This window comes from Ceratotherium simum, chromosome 2 (genome assembly GCF_057802395.1).
Source record: "Ceratotherium simum simum isolate JZ-2026a chromosome 2, ASM5780239v1, whole genome shotgun sequence".
In the NCBI taxonomy this organism is placed as follows: Eukaryota; Metazoa; Chordata; class Mammalia; order Perissodactyla; family Rhinocerotidae; genus Ceratotherium; species Ceratotherium simum.
In genome coordinates, this window is record NC_141901.1 from 53,876,418 (window position 1) to 53,897,652 (window position 21,235).

The 21,235-nt window shown below is 43.6% G+C and overlaps 1 pseudogene across 1 annotated transcript; it reads right to left on the reverse strand.

Moving 5' to 3' along the window:
* Positions 1–2,080: 2,080 nt before the first annotated feature.
* LOC101404933 (putative NBPF family member NBPF5) lies at positions 2,081–19,828 on the reverse strand (annotated as a pseudogene). The gene is made up of 12 exons (XR_015548677.1): positions 19,759–19,828; positions 17,693–17,913; positions 15,008–15,110; positions 13,987–14,202; positions 12,888–12,939; positions 11,839–12,053; positions 10,765–10,816; positions 9,762–9,976; positions 8,700–8,751; positions 7,758–7,933; positions 6,639–6,690; positions 2,081–2,204 (listed from the first exon to the last, which is right to left on the reverse strand). The product of XR_015548677.1 is annotated as a putative NBPF family member NBPF5 (transcript).
* Positions 19,829–21,235: the final 1,407 nt, after the last annotated feature.

Here is a 21,235-nt window from a genome sequence, read left to right on the forward strand (position 1 = left end):
CAGGGAGTGTAACCATGACCCCACTTATTTTCATCCCATGGACACCAACATTCTCTGAAGGCGATTTCAGGCCAGGACACACCTCAGGGCATTTCCAGGAATAGTTTCAATAGGTGACCCCCAAACTCTGAAGTGAAAGTGGGAAACCATTAGTTTTAGTCACACCAGATTCTCGTCACTTTTTCCCCAAATATCCCCCTAAGGAAATGATCTCTCTTCATATTGTACGCTAGGGTAAAGAAGGGCATGAAAAAGGACAAACATAGGAGAATGAGACCTAAGATCCTTTACTGGGATATTGCAAAGGACAAAATTTGATAAAAAATTTTTCAATCTGCAGTCTGAACCAACTAGTGCACTGTGAAATCTATTTAGTAAATAGTGAACTGCAGTTTTCATTTTAAAGTAGAAGAGAAAGAACTCACTTCCATTACTTTTAATAAGAGGAGGCATTATTTTTTGTACACTGGGTTTCTATATAATATTTGTGTCTTCACTGTATCTTTTCCCATAAAAATTGTGAGAAACTTTGATCCAAATAGAGAGAGCACACGTCTAACCCATCCATCTATCTTTTTTTCTCTTCTGTTTTCTTCAGGCTGTACAAACAGTTCCGTTGAGAGAGGAATGCTAATTCATTCCATGGCTGATATTCAGCTTTTCTATGAAGTAACCACACACATGGGACACCTCTACACTGGTGACTGAGATCCTACTATAGATTCATAGTCCTTCTAATTTTTAGATGCATCTTGGCGGAGCTTTTTAAAAATACTGATACCCAAACCCCACCCCAGAACATTTACATCAGAATTTCCAGGCATCAGGTCAAGGCATTCCTGTCAGTTCAGAGCTCACTCCGTGTTTATTTAATGAGAGCATGATTAGAACTACTCACTAGACCTCCTCTATTTCACACCACTCTTTTTGCTTCTCCTTGTCTCTTCCACCGTGAGCTTCTTTCCCACTGGCCCTAAAGATTGTGGTCTTCCTTCTGACAATCTCAGAGAAATCACTGTCCTTCTCAGTTGGACTTGTCTTGTATTCTTGCGTATCTCCCTGGGTCTTCACAAAGCTGGCTGAAAGTTGTTTTGCTACAGTGCTCTCCTAGATGCTCTGACCTCAGATTCAACTCAGTTCATTTCTCCAGATTCTTCACTGAACATGTAGAAGTGGTAATGGAGTGAAAGGGGGAGAGGTGCCAAAGCACCTCATGCTCTTTGCATTTTGGAAACCTGGCCTCTGCATCTACTTTCGGCCAATGTCCCTTCAGGGTGCCTTCTACTGTCCTCCACATAGGGCCAGCTCCAATGAGTCCCAGAGGTGGGGACACTGAGTCCCTGGAAGCCCCATGCAGATGAGCACAGGCCTGCACATCTGGGGCTAAGGAAAATCCTGACTCCAGGCCAGTCCAGCACTCCCACCTGTGACCCAGGTTCTCATTTAGTTTTTGTAATCTGGGCTCTGTCTCCTCAGTGATATTCACATTGAGTATTCACATTGAGAAATCCAGGGTTAAGGGTTGTCCTAGGTCAGGTTCCCTAAAAGACCCAGGAGGAGGATCCATGTGCAACTGAATCATTAGGACAATGCGCCCAGTAGAAAGAGGCAGCGGTGTTGGGGAAGCTGGGAAGGGAAGGCAGAGAAGCCAAGCAAGTGTGTGATTTCAGGCAAAGTGCCATGTGTTCAGTGGCTTAAATGATCCTCTTGTGATGAGGAGTACCGTGGGGCCAGGCTTCCTCTTGCCTACAAGGAAAGGTGAGAGGGATTATCAGGACAGCAGCAGCAGGAACATAACAGAGTCCAGAGTGCAAACAGGAGATGGAGATGGAAGGGCCCAGCAGGCTGGCAGCCCCTCATGGAAAACAGAGGTAAGACCAGACAGAAGTAGCATCAGCTGTTGAAGTGAACAAATGAGGAAGAGAAAAATGAGTGGGAGACTGAGCTCTAATCTTAGACAGAGAGCAATAAGGAATATGTGCACCTAAGAGACACAGATGTGATTACCTCTGGACCCTAAGCTTGAAGGCAAGGGAATCTGCATGCTAGTCTCCACTTGCCTAGCCGTAGTTTTCTTCTGAGAATCCTCTGCTTCAGGGCACTTAGGGCATTAGTGTGGTCAGTGCTGGTAGCTGAGCCCTCAACAGCATCACCCTCCAACTTGGGAGGGTTCTTCATTCCAATGTATGCTTCCAAACCCAGCTCTGAAAATAAAACCACAGCCACTGTTATTCATGATTTTACTGTGACCTTCCTGTTGTCTGTAACATTTGACTGCCCCTCCACCCACCCACACATATATATTCTATCCCCACTTGGGACAGTGTAGGGGTGGGGAGTGACTAGCAACTGTAGATAATCTAGTAGAGGTCCAAGTCTATTATTGGAAACTTAGGGGCCAGAAGTGCTACAGAACCACACTTTGTGGTTCTTTAGGGAGGAAATGCAGTGCACAATCCTTATACTACACAGCAGTCTGGGGTCTGGGCAGTACTCCCTAATCAAACATGTTTATATTTCTACTGTGAGATGAAAACATCTCATGCGCAAGTGGGCTAACCAAAGACTTCAGATGCCTCATGCCAGTCCAGGTCGGGCTCAGGCAGGGTCGTGGCCCTCAGGGCCTGCTCCACACTGCTGTGGGCTCCCCTCTCTCCTCCCCTCTACACATCCTCATTCTCACCAAGGTTTGTTTAACTGTTTCTTAAAAATATCTTTCATGTTTCTGTCACCATTTAGTCTTGCAAGTCGCATACTATATCTGACTCTTATCATTGATTTATCCAACTCCCTTCTTACTGCTGTCTCTACTTCTGTCCTCTCCGCACTATCAAATGTCCCACCCACCTTATTACCCCAAATCCTATTTCAAAACATGCCTACTCTGCTATGAGAACTTTCTGTCCCCCCTCACTTCACACACTCTCCACTCCTCACCTTCCTTTCCAGGACTTCTGTCCTCTGGCCCCTCTTGCTTCTCCACCATCACTCCCCACAGCCCCGTTATACAGATCCTCCAGAGTCAGGCTGCCCCTCCCTGACCCCAGCCCTGCACCAGGTGCCCTTCTAGCTTCCAGGTCTTTTCCACAAGCTCTTCTCTCATGCTGCTGTGTTCCATATTTCCTTGAGGCACAGTTTATTATTCATTGATCATCATGGTTTGGGACATTTAATAAGATTTTATGATAATTCACATTGGGCTAAAGTGTAACCCCTTAAATTAACAAATCTGGTTGACAAAAGAATTGTCAAAACCCAGTCTCCCCATTCTCAAATGTTATTTTGAATCAAGGTCTTTGAATCAAGTTTTTAATTATCACTGCTTAATTTCATTGTGTTGTTATATCCCTTTTTTCCCAACTACTGGGCTTTATTAAATCTATGCTTTGAATACTCTTTGCATTTGCAGGAGAAAAGGGAAAACATTTTATCAAACTTCTGAAGTGCCATCCCATGTTATTAGTCTGGCAGGTGGGGAAATCCCTCAATAAAAGATCAAGTTATGACTTAGGTTGTATTTGTACTGTTTCTACAGGGTTTTTCCCTGCACAGACATGATGGGGTGGAGCAGACTCTCTGTGGCCCCGCTGGCTGGTCCCATACACACTGTTCACACATCATGGTCTGCAAACCCACGCACAGGATGGTTTCATTATTTTAGACGTTCCACTCATTCATGTCAGCCCATCTGTGTGGGGAAATTTGGCTTACCCTGGCCTATTTTGAATGATGGCCTAGGAAGGCCGGGCCATATCACTCACATCTCACTTCTGAGACGTGTGTCTGAGCATTTCTCATTCTCCTCATGGGAACCTAGTCCTGGCCGTCGGTGTATCTGAGACAAAGCTGTACAGGTTTACAAGGACAACCCTGAGTGACAGCAGGAAACCCCTGGGGGCAGGGGTGGTGGAGACACAGAACCCCAGCCCCTGACTGATTTTCCATGCAGAGAGAGCCTCGTGAAGCTGTGGCTCCACCTGGAAGGGCAGGATGAGCCGAGGCTCTGCTCACACAACAAAGTTCCCTGAGAGGTTAGAGTTGGTGGATCTGTGCGAGGGGCCATAGGAATTCTTTAGACCAGTCATATGACTTTTCTGTTTACGTTTAAAATGGTTCCAAATAATTTAGAACAAAGCAAAGAGGAAAGAGTGAGCACCACACCTGCTGAGTCCATGACACTCTAAGTATAGAAAGCAGTACAGAGCTTGAGCCAGGGAGTCAGGCCGATGAGGGGCCCAAGGCCCGACTGTGCACTGACCAGGTGTCCTTGGCAAGTGAAGTGACCTTGCTGAGCCTCAGCACCCTTGGCGCTAACTGAGAAGCACACCTACTTGGGAGTGCTCTGTGAGGACTGAACGGGGTATAGCATACACAGAGCTCACTCGGTACAGGAATGGCAGACAACAGACGCAAAAGAACTGCGTTTCATTTCTGTTTTGTGAATTGCTGGGATCCTGAGGAAGCCTCTGTTTCTTTGTACCCTGGCGACGAATGGGAAACAGGAAAGAGGATGGTCCCAGCAGGAAAAGGCACTTATTGACCAAAAAAGGTTGAGGGACAAAATTGTTCATGGCCAATTTCAGTATAAAATAGTCATATATACAAAGATACATCATAGAATTTCTTGATCTTCCTACAAGATGATTAGATGAGTAAAGCCTCCTAACAATCCAACTGCTTCTCTCACAAGAGAAGTCCAAAGACTAGCCTGAGTGAGAAGAAGTGAAAATTGGGTTTTAATTTGCACACCCCATGAAACTGCTGCCCCAAGGGGCTCTCACTCACCAGAGACGACTTTTCTGGATTTATGGAGAGAACAACCGCTGTGCCTTGCTCATCAATTAGGACAACACCCCCAACAGGTGCACAGGCTGTTGATAGTTTACATGAGATGACACCAATGCGACTAGACACATGGTTGAAACTATAACCCACACATGGAAGAAATCACTGGTGCTGCACAGAGGGCGAAAACCGGGGCCATTTGTGGAGGATGGGAAACCAGAGCCAGAGCTTTGGCTTCATTGAAACCATGGGCACAGGCAGGATTCGGAGCTCAGGATCTGGTATCTAAATGTTTCAGAGGGGGGGTGGGCACTCAGGTGAAAAACCTTGAGCTCGGAACCAGCATAACAGATGTTGCAAATATGGAGTAGACTGCAAACTTGTGAGGAAAACCAGAGAGTTTGTAAAAAACTACTCAGGAAATACAAGTAACAACACCATTTCATGAGTATGAGAAGTCTTATCTTGGTGACAAGAGGCCTGTGACACAGGCCTGTTGTCCAGGTGAGATAGCGATGGCTGAGATGTTGCCATTATCCATCCATTTCTTCTCTCTAGCCTGACTTGATACCAGCAGCCTACACTTGTAACAGGGACCCGGTGACAGGAAGGTAGCCTGGGATAAGAAGAAAGCTGTCTGAGCCACATGATGCCTTTTTAAAATTAAATCCAAGAGTGCAATTCACACCAAGATGAGTCTACAGGGCCTTTGCATCTTTCAGCCTATATAAGTTCTTGGAGACAAGGAACATAGAGGCCACCTGGGACCCACTAGGAGCTCTATGCCCTTTATAAGGAGAGCACTCACTGTGTACATCCAGAGCTGAGAAGACTTCCTGTTCATCAGTTAATAATGAGGCCCTTCTGTACAGCCTACAGGAGGCTGACAGGTCCTGGCCAATTGAATGAGTCAAATAACATTCATCCAGCAAGTCCTGTGGGACCTCATTCTCTTCTACCACTGTAAGCTCCTTGCGGAGCCTGATGGGGTTGGGAGGACTGATGATTAAACAAGAGGGATTAGTAAACACAGAGTCCTAGGGCTGGTTTGGATGGGAGGGATAAGGGTCTGGTCACAGAAAACAAGTGGGAAGTCCCCGTCAAGGGAGATAAAACAATCCTCCTCTATCTGGGGCCAGAGTGTGGTGCCATGGGAAGAGGAGAGAGAGAAAGAGAGAGAGAGAGTGAGAGAGAGAGAGCAAGAGCAAGAGAAAGAGAAAGAGAGAGAGAGAGAGAAAGAGAGCGAGAGTGAGAGAGAGAGAGAGAGCAGGAGGTGCTCAGAGCTCTGACCAGAAAATGAGCTTCTGAGGAAGAAGACTGAACTCCCCCATACAGAACAGTCAGGGCACACAGTGCACTCAGAAAACCATAAAGGTGGCTTCAATACTTTTGCATAAATTTTGTTGAAATATACATGTAGCAGCCAAGTGGACACAGTTCTCTGGCAACATTGTAGACTTCTAGGAACTCTGTATTTTGAAGGCCTAGTTCTCCAAAAACTGAGACATAATAGGAATTTTTTTTCTAGTCACTTTCTTTGCCATGAAATACCTGCCAACGTGGTAACACGAAACCGGCAGAGGCAGATGTGTGTCATATGCAGTTGTAATAGAAAGGACAGAAATCTTGTTAGTGATTCGTTCACCTGCATCAACTGCAGGTTGCTACATTGGAGAGGGATCAATAAAGGGGCCTGGACATGTACCACAGTGAAAACAGACATCATTGTTGAAGGGACACTTCAACAATGTCTGAGTGCGTGAAATAGGTATATTCAGCCCTTTCTGATTTCCGTAGATATGAGATCACCAGATGTCACCATTGAATGAAGACCCACAATTCTTCAGAGTTACCTGGAACATATGCAGACTTGGTCTTCCTCCTCATCAAGAACAGTATGTTTTTCTACAAATAAATCCAGACAGGGTTAGTCGCATTGAGCACATCCCCCTTTGTAAATTAATAATCCAGGGTCCAACCCCAGCACATGGACACAAATGTCCTCAGTGTGAGAATAGGTTTAGTGAGAAGAATATTTCAGGAGGCCTCAGATATTGTATTCTGATGACTGGCTTGGTTTTCTGTCCTGAGCCATTGGGCAAAATTTACCTTGTCTGGGAGATCAGCATCACAATATTCTCTGTATTGAGTCTGTGCAAACACTTAAACATATCATTCTCTTACAGATTCTGGGAACCAGCCTACCTGCATTCTAAAAGAATTACTGCAATATCCAGCCTTCTCTCATCAGATACCCTGGTTGTTGATGGTTTAGAGGAATTTATACACTGAGGTTGGACAGATGGAATGCATCTACAAACCCTCAAATGAAAATGAATCTTTGCTGTCACACAGAAACCTTGACCATTCATGAGGTGTGGGAAGGCCAAGGCACAGCTTTGCTTCAGGAAAACATGCAAGCGAGGTAATGGTAGAGGTGTTTATGGTTGGTTTTCAGGTGACTGCTTAGGAAGACAAGCCAACCTAAAGGAGATAGAGAATGGGGCTAAGAATAGTGAAGCCTGGATTACATTTTTGACGAATATGTAGACAAGGATGCCAACTGCCTGGCAGGCATAGAATCTTAAGGGACGTGGTTCAGGCGTGAAACTTAGAGCACTGAAGGTGAGAAGAGACATTTCATCCAAATTAGGAGGTCTGACAGACATCTTCTGTGCTCGTGCTGCAGAGGTGAATTGAGGTTGTCATGCCTCCCTTGGGTCCAGTGACCTGCAAGTGGGGCCAAGGTGACATGGGCATGTCCTGGGACTAGGAAGTAAGCAAAGCTTGCTGACTCACCTATTGTCTGTGTTGAAAACTCAATCCCAGAGGCTGAGTCACGTCACTATGTCTCTATAGGGCTTGCACACAGGGATGACAGCTCTCAGCAAAGCCAGAGGTATGGATTACAAATATATGGGGTCTACCTCAGAGTACAGTTGGCATTATCACATTGACAATAGAGTACTCACTAGTTCTATCTAGAGCAGGATAGACTGCCAATTCCTCAAATGAGAATGTCACGGCGCTCCTATAAGGACAGTAGGAGTTGGACAGGCTGGGAAGATCTGAAGAATTCAAGTAATATTCATCCAGTGGGTCCCATGGTAGGTCATCCTCTACCTCCTGTGGCAGCTCCCTGCAGAGCCTGGTGGCATAGGGAGGACTAATGATTAACCCAAGAGGGATCGGATATCATAGAGTCTTATTTGGTTTTGATGAAAGGCATAGGGAGTACTCAAGAAAGCAAAGAGGCTGACCCATTAGAGAGGGAAAAACTCTCCTCTCCTTTTTTGTGGGACACGGTGTGTTTGTCACAAGGGTAGGATATAGAAAGGACACTAGGTGTTCAGTACACTGGCCAAATAACAAGCTGATGAGGAAAGAGACTGAATTATTTCTGTACAGTTCAGTCATGACTCATGACATACAGAGTCACGGAACAGTGGCTTTCACTCTTTCATTTAAATTGCATTGAATTATAGATGTAGTGGCCAAGTGTATACAGCTTTGGGGGCACTCTAGTATCCCAGAAATCTCATGCCAGCAAGGCCTCTCTCTATATATTGTGGCATGATATAATAATATTTTTGTCCACTTACATTACTTGCTATGACATACATGCAACATGCTAACACATCTCACTCTGTAAACCACACAGGAGAGAACACGTGAGTGCAGAAAATCCCTGTGACTTATTAGTTCAACTGACTGTGGGTTACTAAACTTGAGAAGTTAGTCATAAATGGGAACAACACAAGTACCACGGTGAAACAGAAAACATTATGAAAAAGGGTAATTAATGGTTGGCAGAATGGATGATATAGTTATGTTCAGCACTTTCTGCTTTTCCCTGGACCTGAGGTCTGCAGATATGACCATTGAATGAACAGCCCACAATTATTCAGAAGTACCTGGGGGCAATTGGCCCTTGTCCTTTCACCTCCTCATGATCATTTTGGTTTTCTGCAAATAAATTCAGAGAAGGATGGTTACATTAAGCAGACTCTCCTTCACAAATGCCCAATCCAGTGTCCAGTCCTAGCACAGGGACATAAATATATGCAGTGTAATAACAGGCTATTGTGAGAGAACTATTCCAGGAAGTATTAGGTAGGGCCTTGTAAGAAGTGACCGGTTGGCTCTCTTGAGCCATTGGACAAATCTCCCTGACATGATAGGTCATCCTCATAGTACCCTATGTCCTGCGTCTGTGCAAATACTTCAACATATCCTTTTATTCAGAGATCCTAGGGAACTACCTAGCTGCTTCCTAGAAGTTTGCTGTATAGTCATGCTTTGTCTATCTAAAATGCTGTTCATGGTTTAGAGGAATTATACACTGAGATTAGACTGATGAGTGGAATCTATACACTATCCAATCAAAAGAATCTTGAACGCTATAGAGAAAGAGTGGCCATTCATGGGGTAGGGAAGTTCCAGGGCCCTGCCTTGTTCAGGGAGACATAGGAAGTGTGACAGTGGTGCTTATGTTCTGCTACTCAGTTGACTCCTGAGATGAGATAAGATAAGACAAATCAAAGGAGATAGACTCCGGGTCAAGAGAACTGATTCAGGGTAGTGAAATCTCCAAAGATATAGCTAAGGCTGCCAACAGCCTTAGTCAGGCATAGAAACTCAAGGGACATTGCTCAGGAAAAAAATTAGAGCATTGCATGCGAGATAAGAGATTTATTCAAAATTAGGAGGTCTGAAAGTCACCTTCTATGCTGAAGCTGTAGAGGTACATACATGTGTCTGACAGGACCACCTTGGGTCCAGTGATTGGCCAGTGGGACAAACATGAGAGGTGTGGTCTAGACTAGGATTTGAGCAAATTTCACTGATTCATGGACTGTCTTATTTCAAACTCAATCCTAGAGACTTTCAAACCAGTATTAAATATAGGATCTGCCTATGGGGATTAAATCTCATAGTCTAGACAGGTTGTGGGGAACAAAGACTATGGAGGCTACCTGGGAGATGAGTTGGAATTTCATCACCGCTAGAATGGTAGCGTTCACTGCCTACATCCAGAGCAGAGCCAACTTCCTGCTCATCAAATGTCAGTTTGCCCTCACTGTAAGGCTGGTCACAGTCAGACTCTTCTTGGCAGATTGAAGAGGGCAAAGCACATTCATCCTGTGAGTCCTGCAGGATTTCTTTCTTTTGAAATTTCTGAAGCTCCATGCTGTGCCAGAAGGAAGAGGGTGACAGAAGATTAAACTAAGAGGATCAGACACCATGGCATCCTCACTGGTTTTGATGGCAGGTGAAGAAAGTGGTCACAGAAGCAAAGTGGCATCGCCTTGAAAGGAAAACCTATCCTCCTATATGAGGAGCAAAGTGTGGCTGCCATGGTTTAACAAAGAGAGAAGGAGAGTGGGAGAGAGAGAGAGCAGCAGATGCTCTGTGTACTGGCCACATAACCAACTAATGATGGAGGAGGCTATACTCTCCCTGTGTGCTACAGCCATGACTCCCAGCACACACAGAGGACTCAAACAGTGGCTTCAGCCCTTTTGCATACATTGCGTTGGATTTTATATGCAGTGTCCAAGTAAATATGGCCCTTGAGATGTCGTAGACTCTCAGATACTCTGCTTTCAAGAAACATTTTCTCAATATTTTGAAACATATATTCAAATGTTGGGAACATGCTGATGCCAAACAGGCACAAAGCAGATATGCATCTCCCCCTGGTTTTAACCACACAGGAGAGCACAGCTGATTGCAGGAACCCCTGAGTTTGTGAGTTCACCTGGGTCAACTGACTCTAGGTTACTAACCTTGTGAGGGATTAAGAAACGGAAACCTACAGGACTATCTCAATGAAAATAGACAAGATGGTGAGAAGAGGTATTTTACTGTTGGCTGACTGGCTGAAATAGTTATCTTCAGCACTTTCTATTTTTCCCTGGATGTGAGGTCTCCAGAAGTCAACCTATAAATTCACAGCCCACAAATCTTCACAGCTACCTGGGGGACATTGGCTGTTGTCCATCCTCTTCCTCCTGATCATTTTGATTTTCTGTAAATAAATTCAGAGAAGGAGGTCACACTAAGAAAATCACACTTCACATGTGACCAACTCAGTGAGCACTCAGACCACAAGGACATTAATATTCTCAGTGCAAGACAAAATATTCTGGCAGGGATATTCCAGGACACCTAAGGTTAAGTCTTGTGAGAAGTAGACAGGACTGCTTCCACACCCCGTGGGGAAACTCTGTCCCTGATCTAACAGAACTTTCTCCCAATATCCTGTGTTCTGTGTTTGTGGAAATAGTTGATAATACATTTTGTACAGAGAACCTGGGGAATTAGCCTACCTATTTTCTAGAAGTGTTGCTGCAATATTGGGCTGTCCCATCAGATATTGTGGTTGCAAATTGTGTAGAGGAAGTTATACTTGAAACTAGACTGATGGATGAATTATATGAACCCTCAAATCAAAAAAAGTTGTTGGTGCTACACAGAAACAAAGGCTATTCATGATTTGAGGTTTGCCAGAGCCCAGCCTTGCTTCCTGGAAACATACAAGCGAGGTGATGACAGAGGTGTTGATGTCCTGGTTTTCAGATGACTGCTTAGCTAAGATAAGTCAATACAGAGAAGATAGAGACTGGGGCTGAGAGCACTGATACCAGGGAAACCACTTCTCCTAATATATAGACAAGTCTGCCAATGTCTTTGGACAGGCACAAAATTCCAGGAACATTTTAAAAAAAGAAAAATTAGATCATTGCAGTTTCCAAGAGACATTTGATCCCCTCTAGGAGGTCTGACAGACACCTCCTATAGATGTCCTGCTGAGGTAGGTGTGAGTTTGTCACACCTGACGGGGCCAATGGCCTGACAACTGAGGCCAAGATGATTGAGGTGTAGCCTGGGTCTAGGAAGGGATGAAGCCTCCCTGACCCACCTGATGTCTGTGTTTCATAATCCACCCTTGTCTCTTATTTACACCAACATGTGTCTATAGGGCCTGTCTTCAGAGATGACCTTCCTTAGTCTAGACAGGTTGTGGGGAACAAAGAATCTGGAGGCTACCTGGGAGGTCATTTGGAGTTTCATCCCTTTTAGAATGGGAACATTCACAGGCTACATCCGGAGCTGGGCTGACTTCCTGTTCAGCAAATGACAATTTGCCATCACTGTAAGGCTGGTCACAGTCAGAAACTTCTTGGCAAATGGAAGAAGGCAAAACACGTTGATCCTGTGAGTCCTGTTGGACTTCCTTCTTTTCAACCTCCTGCAGCTCCATGCTGTGCAAGGTGGGACAAAGATGAAAGAAGATTAAACCAGGAGGATCAGACACCGTGGTGCCCTAGCTAGTTTTGATGGGAACCACTTGGAGGGGTTACAGAAGCAAGGGGGAAGTCCCCTTAAAGAGAAGTAACTATCCTCACATCTGAGGAGAAGAGTGTGGCTCCCGTGGGGTGGGAGAGAGACAGAGCAGCAGGTGCTCAGTGCACTGGCCATGTAACCACTGATGATGAATGAGATTTAATCATCTCACTACGGTACAGTCACGACACAAAACACAAATGGAGACCCTACCAAGTGCTAGTACCATGTACCTTAGTCATGTTGAATTTAACATACAGCTCTTGAGGTATTGTAGACTCACAGAGATGTTGTGCCTTCCACGCCTCTTTCTCATACTTGTCACATGACAAGGAATTTTTTTTTGTTTACCTTCTTTTCTTGGTGTTTGATTTTGCTAGTTACTACTTTACTAATTCCTTTGCTAGTTACCTTCCTAACAAGGACCTAAGACAACTGTGTAGGAAGTAGATATGCCTCTCATCCTGGTTTTCAGTTACAGGAGAGAATAGATATTTTCTGTGTGTGCAGGAAATTCTAAGGCCTAAGGCTTAAATGACCTACGGGGTCATACTTACAACCCCATGGAGACAACAGACACCCAAGTTAACAGGGCCATTTCATTGTTGGTGAGAGAATTCAATCCACATGATCAGCAGTTGTGCTTATCCTTGCATCTGGCATCTCTGATGCTCTTGCCTCACTTACTGTTCTTTCGGAGACCCTCTCCATATTTTACCCACCCTTTACTGCTCCTGATGATTCACAGTTACCTGGGGGTGATTGTTTCTTGTGCTTATTCATCCTCCTCATCTTCATGATTTTCTGCAAATAAATTCAGCAATGTCTAGTCAGCTATTTCCCACTTCACTGTGGGAAGCCAACACAGTGGCTTCAATGGCCATAGGCACATAAAGTTCTGTGTATGAGTTAGTACTGTGCTGAAGTTCTAAAGCATTGTCTTTAAAGAACTGCCCTAGCATGGATTTCTGATGCATCAGGCAGTGTGTCTCTAATCTGGCAGATTAACATCATGGCATGCGCTGCCTGAAATTGTGCAAAAATTTAAATTGTCTTTTGTTCCCCATATCACTGGATACTTGTCCAGCGTCCATCTCGACTTCTACAACTGTATCCTCCACACTGCCATAAATCCTGCCATAGGCATGGGCTCTATGGCCCTTCACTCTCACATCGAACCTCCTCCTTGCTATAAGGAGAGGAGAACAACCCTGTCCCATGTGCCTCCAACTGGGGATTTCATAGGCCCTCCAAGTTGGCTTCTGTATGTTATTGAGTGAAATTCTCTCTATGGAAAATTTCTGGTCTAAACAACTTTTCCACCACAGAGTTCTACTAAGTCAAGTACCCTATCCAACCCCACACAGTGAGGGGCTTTTTTTTCCCTGAAGTGTACTGGTAAATATTACAAATTATAGCTACCATCAACAGATTATTGGATCCATTTACAGATGAGGAGGAAAATATCAAGGAATAAAAATCAATTGCTCGCCCACAGCTCTCGGGCTGGAGCCTGGAAACTTCCACATTTAGTCTAGGGTTCTTTGCAGTCTAACAAGCTGCCTCCTGTCATGTCCTCCTTTCTGTGCTCTAACACTGGGTGGATGCTGCCTCCCGCCCCAAAGGCCGTGGTCCATCAGGGAGGAAGCAGACACTTGGAACACTATGACCTCCACCCTGTGCGTTTCTCCTCTCTGTTCCCACCCAGCCAGTCCTTGTCTTGTCATGGCCCCAAGTGTGATGTGGAAACCAGGACAGCTGGTAAAAACACTACGAGGGGAGGTGTGGAGTCTCTTGTGAGCTGGGGACCTTGGAGGGGCTCAGGGCAATCAGGGCCTGTGGCCACCTTACCGGGGCTGAGCTTGCAGACAGTGCTCTCTGCCAGCCTGTGTCCTTCAGCCAGTCGCTCTCGGAAGCCCTGCCCCTGGTAGTTGTCAAGGTCATTGTGGGTGAGGAGGTCCTTGAGGTGCTGACTGAGTAGGACGGAGATGTCTCTCTCTTCCTGTAAATCTCTGCCATAACCGGGTCAGCTGTTGTTCCTGCTCTTGAATTAGGACACTGTATTCCCTAAGGTGGGATAGTAGACAAAATTTAAGAGCGAGAAGGGATGACTGATAGATTCTAAAGATTTTTAAAGATATTTCTCCGAAGATTTCCCCAAAGAGCCCTTGAAGCAGAATTCTGGTACAAGTGTGGTGACCTGCCTGTGGCAAAGAGAAAGAAGGTAAAACAAAGGCTTCCTTTCTATCAGAGAGTGCTCCTGTAAGACCCCTTGACATCCCATTCATTGTTTTCTTCTATAAACAAAACCAAGTGTCTTCCTAAACCTGCTTCAAAAAGATATCCCTTCAATTCCTCACTTCAGCCATGTCCATTTCCATGTGAAAACACACATAGTGCCTCATGTAGTGAATGGACACAAAGCCAGACACAGAAATGTGGACAGGTACAGCTGGTGTTAATTGGAAAGAACATGAGAATGACAGGGTCAAGAAAACAGCATTCTTTTGAATGAAAGGATAACAAGCCATAGTCACTGAGGAGGTGATGGTGATTAAAGGGAAATGAGGTAGTGATTGTACAGCATCGAGAATGTACTAAATGCAACTGAATTGTTCACTTGAATTTGGTGAATTTCATGTTATATGAATTTCAGCTCAATAAGTTTTATTTTCTAAAAAAGTGAATGAGGCTCTGAATAATTAGAGTCCATAAGTTACCAGTTATTGTTCTCTAATTGTTTTATAAATATTTGTGCACATGTGCCTGCCATGAAAATCTCTGCCCTTCTCCTGGCCCAGATTTCCTCCTTGCCTCACTTCAGAGATTCCTACTCTTTCCCACGAGCTGCCCCACACAGAGCCCTCCTTACCTGAGCTTCTGAGCTAAGGTTGACTTCTCTGCCAGATTCCCCTCATTAGAATGCAGCTCCTTCTTCAACACAGATTCAATGATGTCTTCGCACTCTTCACACTCTGAGAAAAGACAGAGAGGCCTGCCTCAGTGGAGAGCTGGCCATGCTGCTGTGGTCACTGCCTTCAAGGGAGGAGGCAGGGTCCATCTCTCTCTCTGTCTCTCTCTCTCGGAGAGAGATGTAACCCCAGCACCAGGCTCTCCGCTGGGATTTCCACATCTTATTCCTCAGCCTCCCAACTACATGGCATTTGGTTACGCCCTGTTTTAGAGCTGAGCAAAAAGAAGCCCCAAGGCACAGGGAATAAATCAACAGGGAATAAATCGACTGGTCAGAATTCACATCCCCTGAGACTGACCCTGAATCACAGGCCACTTTACCAACACTTGCAGCCTCTTGAGTAAAACGCTAAGCAGAGGCAGGAAGTAGCGATTCTGGTGTGCTTGAGAAAGACCCTGGACTACTAACTGTTGGTTCCCCTGAGCTGAGAATTTTAAGCACAGGTATCTCAAAGATAAAAAATTGATGTGAATAGAATTCTGTAAAATATTAGGCATAAGACGCAAGAGCCTTGATGGAAACACACACAGACACTAATCAAGTTTGAGTTCAATTAAAAGTAGTAGAAGGAAAAACTAATAAATAGTGTTTACTCTGTGCCAAGAACCGTTTTAGGAGCTTTCCAGAAATAACTCATGTAATTCATTGCAACAACTCAAAGAAGTAGGGACTATTACAGTATTATTTTAATAGAGGAGGAAACTGAGGCACAGAAAGATCTGCAGCTTGGATTTGACCCCAGGAAGACTGGCCCAGAGTCCATGCTCTGTACCACAGCACCCTGTTACCTCAACACCAAGGTCTTTGGTGATATCTTTCTCCTTTATTCTCCTCAAAATTTGGTTCCTACAGTTACGTTATGATTATAAGGAAAGATATAAATAAAATTTAGTTTGTCCTTTCCCAAAAGCTCATGTCTTCACTTTCTTAAATAGCAGGCTTCAATGTTTACTTTTCTCTGTGTCAGTCATTTTAACTTAACCCCTCCCACAATGGTCTATTGGAAAATGACACCAATTCAGGCTCAGAGTTGGCAAGATTCCTTCTAATCACTCTGTTGTCCATGTGCCCCTGTTCTCATGGTTCCTTTCGTCACTACAGCCCTCTCTTACTGAACAGGCCATTGAGCTTCCAATTGTGAGTCTGACTGTGGGAAGGAACGATCTGCCCCACACACTGGCTTGAGTTTTACCTGGGGCTGGTGGCCTCCACCACTTACCCTCGTTCTCACTTTGGCCACGTCTCATAACCCAGACCCTCAAGGTCACCTGGACCTGCTGGCCATCCTGCATCACTGAAGGTTCCCCAGCTCAGAGAGAGACAGAGGGGGTGGTACAGATTCTTTGATTTCCCCAGAAACACTCTCAACCTCACCACAGGGTGTCAAATGGCTTCCTCAGACTCAGGAAGAAGAGCCTGTGCGCAGGAAGCACGCCTTCCCTCTCACCAGGGTCGTCCCTGTCTTGATGGCGTCACTCATGGATATCACAGTTTCAGGGAGGAGCAGACTCATCTTCAAGCTCCTTTAAAGCAGGTACCGCAGATGACATGATTTTATATAGAGAAAACCCTAAAGAATCCACCAGAAAACTTTTAGAAGTAATAAACAAATATGGTAAAGTTGCAGGATACAAAATCAACATACAAAAATCAGTTGCATTTCTATACACTAACAATGAAGTAGCAGAAAGAGAAATTAATACCATCCCATTTACAATTGCAACAAAAAGAATAAAATACCTAGGAATAAACTCAACCAAAGAGGTGAAAGAGCTGTACACTGAAAACTATAAAACATTGCTGAAAGAAATTGAAGAAGACACAAAGAAATGGAAAGATATTCCGTGCTCTTGGATTGGAAGAATTAACATAGTTAAGATGTCCATACTTCCTAAAGCAATCTATAGATTCAATGCAATCCCTATCAAAGTTCCAACAACATTTTTCGCAGAAATAGAACAAAGAATCCTAAAATTTATATGGAACAACAAAAGACCCCGAATAGCTAAAGGAATCCTGAGAAAAAAGAACAAAGCTGGAGGTATCACACTCCCTGATTTCAAAATATACTACAAAGCTATAGTAAAGCAGGTACCACCACCTGCTTCCTCCAGTGTGTACCATCACCCCATTTCCTCAGTGTAACCAGCACAGTGCTTTGCCAGTGGGACCTCGGGGAAGCTTGAACTGACAGAGTTCGTTCGTCCCAGACATTTAGGCCAAGAGTGATGCAGGATCTGACTCAGTATGGAGAGAATCCTGAGAGAACCAGTTAATCCTGTTTCTGAGAGAAACAGGCAGTTCTGTGCCTGTACCAGGCATCAATAACAGGGATTTTAACTCTAATTCCACTCTGTACCTCACTGCAAACCTGGGAAAGTTGCTAAACTCTTTGTGCCTCAGGTTTCTCATGCTCAGCAAGCTGAGGGTAAAATACCCACTTGTACCTTTCCTGAATTGTGGCCAGAATGAAATTTATTTTAACAACGGGAATAGAAGACAAAGTTTGGAGAGTTTTTAGTTTCTTAGAGGAAAGACAGTGATCATTCATTACTTTGGTGACCATGACCCTGTCGGACTTACTGTATTTCTGCAGCTGGTTGGCCAGGATGTAGGCAGTTGCTTGGGATATATAAGGAACTTCTCTCTAAGGTCTCTGAAGTCCTGTTTGCTTTTTGCCAGCTGAGATTGAAGCTCCTGTTTGATTTCCAGGGTGGTCATATCTGCCCTCAGATCAGACAGAGGGCTAAGACATATGGTGATGTGTGGCAGCAGAGGTCGAGCCAGGGACTGGGGAGAAGAAACTCAAACACATAATGGGTTAAAAACAAGTGAAATCAAATAGGTTCAATCATGACTGAGGGGTGATGATACAGGAATTCTTAACTTACTGTTGGGAACTTGATCAACACCTCACAACGCTTGAGAGTCCGCAACCGTCAGAGCAAGGTTCCAAATGCCAGAGCTCAGCGCTGAAGGTATTGCCTGCACCTCAGACTCTGACAGGAGTGAGGAGTGAAGACTCAGCGTGCCAGGTAACGGTCTGGAGTTGCCATAACAGAACTGGAAGGTGGGGGCCGGGGGGTGTGTGTCATGGGATCTTAGGAGGCCCTGCCTTCCACTTGCCTAGGCCATACTGATACCCAAGACTCTTCTGAAAGTCACCACCGATGGAGACCACCCCTCTGCAGCCACTCTCAGGAGTTGTCTACCCTTGTGCTGATACCACTGACCTATCTCTTCCCCAAAAATATCTAAGCATAACTCTCATTGTTCATTCCTGTGTGTTTATAAAAACATCAAGGCAGAAAGATTCCCAACAAATTTTATTTTCTTAAGGGCTGTCATGAAGTCACCCCATCTTCTCCTTAAATTAAAACAGATCTTAAGGCTTTTCCACATGTGAAAAATGTCAACCTTTTAGTCTCTCATGATGTTCTTCTCTGAGTCGTACCGATTTTCTCTATATCCATTAAGAAGTACAGGACAAAAACAGAGTATCATACAAAGTGAACAAATATTTAATTAAAAAAAATGTTTTCTGTCCCGACTCTCTCAGTGTTGCTGCATCCCTGTGTTCTGTCAGCTTCTTTTCCCTTTGAGTGAACATTTGTTTTCAGGTCTCTCAGTTATACACTCAGGAGTGGAATTGTTGGGTCATATGTAACTCTGTGTCTCACTTTTTCAGGAACTGCCAAGCTATTTTCCAAGCAAAGCAACTACACCATTTCACATACCCACTAGTAATGTATAAGAATTCCCATTTCTCCACAACCTCCCCAACACGTTATTGTCTTTTATCTTTTTAAGTCATACTTGCTGGTGTGAAGAGAGATTTCACTGTGGTTTCAAGTTGCATTTTCCTAATGACTAACAATATTGAGCATCTTTTCAGGTGTTCGTTGTTTCATTTGTATATATTCTTTAGAGAAATGTCTACTCAAACTCTTTTTTCCATTTTTAAATTGGGTTTTCTTTTTCTTCCTCAGTTGTAAGAATTCTTTATGTATGCTGGATACTAGACCTTCATCAGATATACAATTTGCAAATATTTCTCCCATTCTGTGGATTGTCTTTCCACTTCCTTGATAGTGTTAATTGAAATATAACAGTTTTTAATTTTGATGAATCCAGTTGGTCTATTTATTCTTGGGTTGCTTGTGCATGTTTAAGAAACCACTGTCTAATCCAAAGTCAGAACCTATGTATTACACCTATGTATTCCTCAAAACACTGCTTTTTGAATGAGAACTTTTCTGGGTTTTAGAGGAGGGGCATTATTTAATTCTGTCTCCTGTCCATTGATGGATATTTCTCTCAATTGGTATTCATCTCCTGTTGCCCCCTCCTGTGGAGCATCTAATGGCCTATTACAGAAATTTGGGAAAGGGTATCTATTAATATTCTGGCTTTGATTCTGGTGAGAGTCCTGGTCATGTAATTGAGCTGGTCTTAACCCCACCCAGTTTCATAAATTGCTCAGGGCCTTTGGAGTTGAGCAACTGACTGTCTTTCTGAAGAACACTTGTCCAGGAGTCCAGGTTGTTCTAAGGCTGGAGTGAACTTCCTCAGTCCACCTCAGACAGAGAAGACTGCAGGAGTTGGACCCAGTCAAGACTTTCATCTCTGGTCTTAGATGGAAACTAGACCTGCTTCAGGGTTTTGGGAAGGTTCTTCAATACGAATTGGTTCCTCTCCAATTCCTTTCACTATATGCATGATTTCTTGCTGAAAATGGTGGAAGGATATTTATTTTAGAACATCTTGTCTGTTCTTTGCTAATTGTTGTCTGTCTGTGATTTTAAAATGGGTAAAGTAGAACTCAAAGTCAGATATATTCTCAGTGACTATTATGGTTCATGTGTACTGTCTGGTGATCATACTTAATCCTATGAACTATCTTATTGCTCAGATAGTATCCTTTTCCTGATGAGGAAAAAAAACTCAGAAAGATTACAAAATTTCACAAGGTCACAAATGTAGTGAAGAGGGGAGTGGGGATTAGAATCCAGTTCTGTTTGGCTTTCACATGCAACCTTGTACCATTCTATCAAACTGAATGACAGTACTTTTGCTGGAATAAGTCTCAGAATTTGTTGTTCTAAGATGATTTTCCGAAGGCCGCAGTGTGTCATTTTAATATTTTTTGAGCTTTTAAATTTCACTTCTTTCCTTAAATTATACTTTTTAGTGTTTGTTCTGTTCTGTTGCTTTGTGTTTCTTCTCAAGGGATTCCTATTGTGTGTTGAACATGTGTTACCTATCTTCTGTCATTTGACACTTCTTTTAGTTTTGTCATCTCTCTCTCTCTTTTTTTATGCCAGCAGTTCTTTATGGAGGTATAACTTCCATAGAGCAAGACTTTAGGGAACAGCTCAATGAATGTGTAATCACCATCCAGATCAAGATATAGAACATTTTCCATCATCCCCAAAAGTTCTGTTGTGCTCCTTGCCAGTCAGTACCCATCCCCCAAATAATGACTGTATTCTGAATTCTCTCACTGTAGATTAATTTTGCTTATTCTTTTGCTTCATAAAAATAGAATCATACTGTATGTTGTCTTTTCTTTTGATTTCTTTTACTCAACATCTGGTTTTGAGATTCAATAACAAGCGGTTGTACTAGACATTTGTTTGTTTACTTGGTTGGGTTTTTTGCCAAGTAATGTTCTATTGCCAAGTAATATTCTATTGTATTTTTGCCAAGTAATATTCTATTGCTCAATAGAGCACAAATTGATTATCTATTTTTCTGATGATGGACAGGTTTATTTTTTGCCTGTTGTGTATAAAGTAACTATAAATATTCTTGAACAATTCTTTTCGTGGAGATATGCACTCCTTTCTCCTGGGTATATATAGCTAGGGTGGAATTGCATGGTGAAAGGGTAGAAACTGTGCAGAGTTTTGCAAAGTAGTTGTTGTCATTTTCCATTTCCGTAGTCCATTTCCATTTGTTCTACATTCCCATACACTTAGTATTTTCAATCGTTTTAATTTTAGCCATTCTGCTAGCTGTGTAGTAATATCCCATTTTGATTTTAATATGTTCATTGGTCATTTGGATATCTTCTTTTGGCAAGGGCCTTTTCAAATCTTTCTGCTGGGTTTTCTTCATTTTCTT